The following is a 7363-nucleotide window of genomic DNA, read 5'->3' on the forward strand; positions in this document are numbered from 1 at the left end:
TATTCAAGTTTCACAGCTCACACTTATCCCTGTACTTGGCTAATATTCAATTATGCTGGAAATATCAGCACTATATATTGCTTTCCTTAGAGGTATGCCAACCCCAATTATATTGGAAAGCCAACTATTTATCAGTACAGGACATCACTTGCATAGCCCACACTGTTAAAGGGAGTGACCCTTATTTTTTCCAGTGTGATTGGGCTGCCCCGTAGGGATATAATGATCCAACTTCTTATATATATATGTATATGTATAGTGATATTGATCTAGGTTCAGTGGTTAATAATATGGATAGAATCATTCATTAAATGGCAGCATATGCCCTCCCACTTATGTGAACGAGGAGGATTTATTTTAATTTATAATGCCAGGTAATTCGAATCTATACACATTATATATAATAATATGTGGAAAAAATGGATCTAACCTATCAAGAAGGATTTATTAATATGGATGGAGACAAAACACAGCACAAGATCTTCAATTTCAAACTTTGTTATGGCACATAGATTAAACTGTGCTGTCTGACTGACAGTGAGCGTAATTATTCAGCTGCCAGCTGGCTTATTGATGTTGCCAGTGAGATTGTTACAATGTATTAAGTATGGCTGTGGAGTATGTTGCAATTCTCTTGTTCTCATATGTTTTCAGTCGTGTTTGTTACAAAATATGACATTCCACTTAGAACAAGAGACTGCTCACATCACACTGATAAAATGGTGCAAATATTGTAATTTGCACAAATGCTTAAGTAGCTAGTGCTATTCCAGTGTGTTATACCATATATAGCACTTAACAGCTATCTATTGCATATTATATATGTTCCATCCAAGACTATTATGGCATACACATTCATTTATTTAATTTTAGTTTGTCTTTTAATTTTTTAATGTGTAGCTTAAAATCCTATAAGACTCTGTTAGATCAATCCAATGTGAGAGGCTCACATTGGTATCTATTCCTCCTGTGTCAGTGGTCCATTATCCATTGGCATTATTGGCATGCACTAATCACTATATGCCTTCTCATGCCTTCACTAATAATGAAGCCTGGTCTCATTCATAAGTGGAAACAGTTTTAACAGTTTTAACAATTAACAATTATATATATTAAACATTCCTATATGTATACACACGTGGACACACTGTGCCCAACACGCGTGTTTCACTGCGCTATTGCAGCTTCGTCGGGGAGCAACACGAGTGTCTCCCAAGGGCGGAAATAAGACTGTTCTGTGTGCTCCAATCAGCAGCCCGTTTTGTAATCACATGGGTCTATTCTCCTATCATTGCCCGATCCGTGCTTTCTACGTCACTCGTGACGTAGACTCACTGAATTCTGGGCCCACGTGATCCTCCGGGAAATGTCCTGTACGGTGCTTACAGGGAAGGGGGTTTGGACCCACGTGATCGCAGCTTTACACTGATACTTAGGAAGTGTCCTGTGCGGTACTCGTAGGGAAGGGGATTACATCATCTCTGTATCCCCGTCTCTGTATACATTAGTAGGACTACTCGATACTTGGGATAGTGTTCCAACATGAACTAAATTGTTTACAATTTCATAAATCTCTATCCCTTGCTGTTGTTGTGACTCATCAATAATCATGTCACACATAACACAATGTAGGTACCATAATCAGTCGTCTGATAATGATATAGTTGCATGCATGTTCCGGGGCCCTCTATTTCTTTATTTAAAGGCTCATCAGTATGGATATCATTTATTTCAATGATGTTCATCTTAAAAGATATATAAATAATCCAAATAGGTGATATCCTCTTAAGATCACTGAGTATAAGCTCATAATATATTCCCAAATTATCTATCTTATTATTAGGCATCTGATAGTGCTTGTCTTCTGTATGTTAATATGAGCTGTGACAAGAACACTGGGATAGTGTTTGAGGGCAGGTATATTTGTCCCAGGTTCTTGTCTTACATGTTTTAGAAAATGTTAACTTCTAGGAAAAATGCTTTTTGTTTTGTCTGAACCTTTTCAGTTTGCTGTAAAAGCTGGGTAAAGGCTCTGAGAGAGAGATAAGGCGAGTTCTAGACATTGGGCCCAGTTCGGGTCTTTGGCCTCACAGAGGGCTAATCAGGGTTTCAGCTGTGTAAGAGTGTTATAGTGCTTCTAACCTGATTAGTATGGGCAGACTGCCTGGGAAGGCTGGAGGATCTGTGTGTGAGAGACACGCTTTCTGATGCAAGTAAGCTATACAGTATGTACTGAAGAACTCTGTGTTTTGTTTAGTGACAGTTAGGAATATCTTATGTTTAGTTAGTGCCGGACAGGCAAGGTATTTTTATTTTTGGGTTTTGTTTTATTTTCTGTTTCAATAAAACTGGCCGGGGTCAGTTGTACCAGAAACTGGACTTGTGTTGTTCCTCAGCTGCTGCGTGCGGCCATATTCCCCAGGAAAAGGCGCCTTGCACCCCTACAGTGTTACAACTTGGTGGAGAATGCGAGCACACCGTTCTGCGCATAAGTGAAAGCAGCAGCTTTGTGAGGCCTGCAGAAAACGGTGGTTTATGCAGATACAGCCCAGTGTGAAGTTACTGAGACTCACCCCTGAGGGTTTGATATGTCCTGGGTGAAAGCAGCTACAAAGCCGCCTGAAAAATCTGTCGACATGGAGGATCTGCTTAAAGCCTTGCTGCAAGCTACAGCGGCTCAGCAGGAGGCCAACCGACAGCAGCAGGTGGCAATGGAGGAAAATATAAGACAGCAGCAGGTGGCAATGGAGGAAAATAAGAGACAACAGCAGGCAGTTGTTGATGAACTTTACAGGCAACAGCGTCAGGATAGACAGGCCTTAACAGAAGTGGTGCAGAGCCTTGCAGCCCGGATTGGAGATGTGGCCGTCAGTGCTCCGACCAGCTCTAGTTCTATACGGGCCAGTCACTTCCTGCAGAAAATGACAGAGGCTGATGATGTGGAGGCCTACTTGACCACGTTTGAAAGGACTGCAGAGCGTGAGAACTGGCCAAAAGCACAGTGGGCCAGTCTGCTGGCACCTTTCCTGTCAGGTGAGCCCCAAAAAGCTTACTTTGATTTAAGCCCTGCTGAGGCTCGGGACTATGATAAACTAAAGACTGAGATCCTGACCCGCCTGGGAGTCACGCTGTCAGTACGAGCACAACGGGTGCACCGTTGGCTGTACGCCATGGAGAAGCCTCCGCGCTCCCAGATGCACGACCTTATTCAGCTAACAAAAAAATGGCTACAGCCAGAGACATTAACTGGTCCCCAGATGGTGGAAAGAGTCGTCATGGACCGCTACTTGAGATCTTTGCCCATGGTCCTGCGCAAGTGGGTGAGCCATGGAAACCCGGGTACTGCTGACCAATTAGTGGACATGGTAGAGAGGTATTTGGCAGCAGAGGAACTACTGATGACCACCCAGCAACCCATAGATCCTCGACAGCGCCCTTCAGTAAAGACTGGTAAGACTGTTCCGTGGGAAAACGTTGCTGGGCGGTTAAGAGAACGCAGGGCTGGAGAGACTGTAAACACTGGCCCTGGAGACAGGCCAATGGGGCTAGAACGGTCTATGCTGCCCAAACGGGTTGATAATCGTGTGGTTAAATGTTTTAGGTGTGGTATGCCAGGTCATGTTATTGCCAATTGCCCAGTCACGCAAGAACCCATGCAATGTGATGCTGCCTTTGAATGTCGCAGAATGTCTTTCTTTGCTAGGTTAGCCTGTACTGTGGTACCTTCACCTGAGCTGGAAAAACAAATGTGTGATGTGTTCTTAGAGGGTAACCGGGTAGAGGCCTTGCTAGATTCAGGAAGTTTAGTTACCCTCGTGAAAGCTGGGTTAGTGAACCCCTTAAAGGTCCAGCAAATACCTATTGGGGTAACTTGCATACATGGGGATACCCAACATTATGCCACTGCTGAAGTGAATATAGAAACTTGTTGCGGGTCAGCAATGGTTAAAGTGGGACTGGTCCCTACCTTGGTGCATGAGGCCATAATAGGGAGGGATTTTCCTCATTTTTGGAAACTGTGGGAATCACGGTTATCAACAGATGTGAGAAGTAAAAAGCCAGTTGATAATACCGGTGATTTTATGGATGTACGTGGGTCTTCGGAACTTTCTGGCCCTTTGCCTTTTGCTAGTTTGGCTGGGGAAGTGACAGATGGGGAGTCCAGTGAGGACCCTCTTGCCGGGAACAGAGACATAGTAGTTAGAACTGAAAGCGTGCCTGACCTGGAGGTAAAGAAGGATCTGTTTGCGTCTGAACAGTTAAAGGATCCTACCTTAATAAAGGCTAGAGAGAATGTTAAGATTGTTAATGGGGAACCTGTGGTACCAGGTGACAGGGTTACGTATCCCCACATGGCCATCTGTAATGAGCTCTTGTACCACATTGTCAAAAGGGGTGAGGATGTGGTGGAACAGCTGGTAGTTCCCCAGCCTTATCGGAGAACGGTACTAGATTTAGCTCATAGTCACGTTACCGCAGGACATTTAGGGGCAGAAAAAACCACTGAAAGAGTTTTACAAAGGTTCTTTTGGCCAGGGGTTTATAAAGAAGTGTCTGAATATTGTTCTTCCTGTCCTGAATGCCAGTATCATGCCCCTAGACCCCATTTCAGGAGCCCACTAGTTCCCATGCCTATTATAGAGGTCCCGTTTGACAGAATAGCCATGGATCTCGTGGGGCCCTTGTTAAAGTCTGCTCGGGGCCATCAGTATATCCTGGTAATTATGGACTATGCCACTCGATATCCTGAGGCTGTCCCTTTACGCACTATCACAACCAAGGCGATAGCTAGGGAGCTGGTGCAGGTATTTAGTAGAGTGGGAATACCAAAAGAAATTTTGACTGACCAAGGTACTCCATTTATGTCAAGGATCATGAAAGAGTTGTGCAAGTTATTTAAGGTCACTCACCTCAGGACGTCCATCTACCATCCCCAAACTGACGGGTTGGTGGAAAGGTTTAATAAAACATTAAAAAGTATGTTAAAAAAGGTTGTTGAGAGAGATGGGAAAAACTGGGATTGTTTGTTGCCCTACTTGTTAATGGCCATCAGAGAAGTTCCTCAGTCCTCTACGGGGTTTTCTCCATTTGATTTGTTGTATGGTAGACACCCCAGAGGGCTGTTGGATATTGCCAAAGAGACGTGGGAAGGACAGCCCACTCCTTATAGAAGCGTTATTGAGCATGTAACACAAATGCAGGATAGGATTGCAGCCGTGGTACCTGTTGTCAGAGAGCACATGGAACAGGCCCAAAGTGCTCAACAGAGGGTCTATAACCGGAGTGCCAAGATACGGGAATTTGCTCCTGGCGATAGAGTTCTTGTTTTGGTACCCACTGTGGAAAGCAAATTCCTAGCTAAATGGCAGGGTCCATTTGAGATTAGGGAAAAAGTGAATGAGGTTAATTACAAAGTATACCAGCCGGGAAAGAGAAAACCCGAACAGATCTACCATGTTAACTTAATCAAACCCTGGAAAGATAGGTTGTCTCTGTCAGCGGAGCCTTGCCCTTCGGTGTCTTCACCCCGGTTGCTTCCCGCAGTGAAGGTGTCAGAGACATTATCAGCTGATCAGAACAATCAGGTTAAAGAATTTCTCATCCAAAATAGGGAGGTATTTTCAGAGCTGCCTGGCCGAACGACCATAATAAAACATGACATTGTCACAGAACCAGGGGTCAGGGTTCATTTAAAGCCATATAGGATTCCTGAAGCTCAGCGAGAAGCTATTTCTAAGGAAGTTAAAACCATGTTAGAACTGGGAGTCATAGAGGAGTCTAACAGTGAGTGGTCCAGTCCCATAGTGCTCATCCCGAAGCCCGACGGTAGCATACGCTTCTGTAATGACTTTCGTAAGTTAAATGAGGTGTCCAAGTTTGACGCATACCCCATGCCCCGTGTGGATGAGCTTGTAGAAAGGCTGGGAACAGCCAGGTTTCTCACCACATTGGACCTGACCAAAGGTTACTGGCAAATACCTTTATCTGATAGCGCCAAAGAAAAAACAGCCTTTTCGGTTCCGGAGGGGCTGTACCAGTATAAGATGTTACCCTTTGGGTTGCATGGGGCTCCAGCAACCTTTCAACGGGCGATGGATAAAATTTTGAGGCCCCATAGAAAATATGCAGCTGCCTATTTGGATGATGTGGTAATTCACAGTACAGACTGGGGGTCCCATTTGGTTAAAGTACAAGCAGTACTGGACTCAATCAGAGAGGCAGGGTTAACTGCTAACCCAAAGAAGTGCTGCCTCGCAATGGAGGAGGTCAAATACTTGGGCTTCACCATAGGCAGAGGTCTGATTAGGCCCCAATTGAATAAAGTTGATGCTATTCAAAACTGGCCTCGTCCAGTGAATAAAAAACAGGTAAGGGCTTTTTTGGGAATTACTGGGTACTATAGACGGTTTATTCCTAATTTTGCGACCACAGCGGTGCCGTTGTCAGACCTTACCAAAGGGAAGCAGTCAAATGTGGTGAAATGGAACCCTGATGCAGAAAAGGCGTTCCAAGCGTTAAAAGTGGCTTTGTGTTCACAACCGGTGTTGATAACACCAGATTTTTCAAAAGAATTTGTGGTACAGACAGATGCCTCAGAGGTAGGGATAGGTGCTGTGCTGTCCCAAACCAGAGATGGGGACGAACACCCTATCATTTATTTGAGTAGGAAACTCAATGAGCATGAAAAAAGGTATGCCATTGTGGAAAAGGAGGCTTTGGCCATTAAGTGGGCACTAGATACCTTGAGGTATTACCTCTTGGGTAGACAATTCAGACTAGTGACAGACCATGCCCCTTTAAAATGGATGTATGTAAATAGAGGCAAGAATGCTCGTGTAACTAGATGGTTTCTAGCGTGGCAGGACTTTAAGTTTACTGTCGAACATAGACCGGGAACACAATTGGCCAACGCAGATGCATTGTCTCGCATCTTCTGTTTGGGGGCTACAAGTGTTCCGGCCCCTAGGTCGAAACAGGGGAGGGGGATATGTGACAAGAACACTGGGATAGTGTTTGAGGGCAGGTATATTTGTCCCAGGTTCTTGTCTTACATGTTTTAGAAAATGTTAACTTCTAGGAAAAATGCTTTTTGTTTTGTCTGAACCTTTTCAGTTTGCTGTAAAAGCTGGGTAAAGGCTCTGAGAGAGAGATAAGGCGAGTTCTAGACATTGGGCCCAGTTCGGGTCTTTGGCCTCACAGAGGGCTAATCAGGGTTTCAGCTGTGTAAGAGTGTTATAGTGCTTCTAACCTGATTAGTATGGGCAGACTGCCTGGGAAGGCTGGAGGATCTGTGTGTGAGAGACACGCTTTCTGATGCAAGTAAGCTATACAGTATGTACTGAAGAACTCTGTGTTTTGTTTA

This window comes from Pseudophryne corroboree, chromosome 10 (assembly GCF_028390025.1).
Source record: "Pseudophryne corroboree isolate aPseCor3 chromosome 10, aPseCor3.hap2, whole genome shotgun sequence".
Classification (NCBI taxonomy): Eukaryota; Metazoa; Chordata; class Amphibia; order Anura; family Myobatrachidae; genus Pseudophryne; species Pseudophryne corroboree.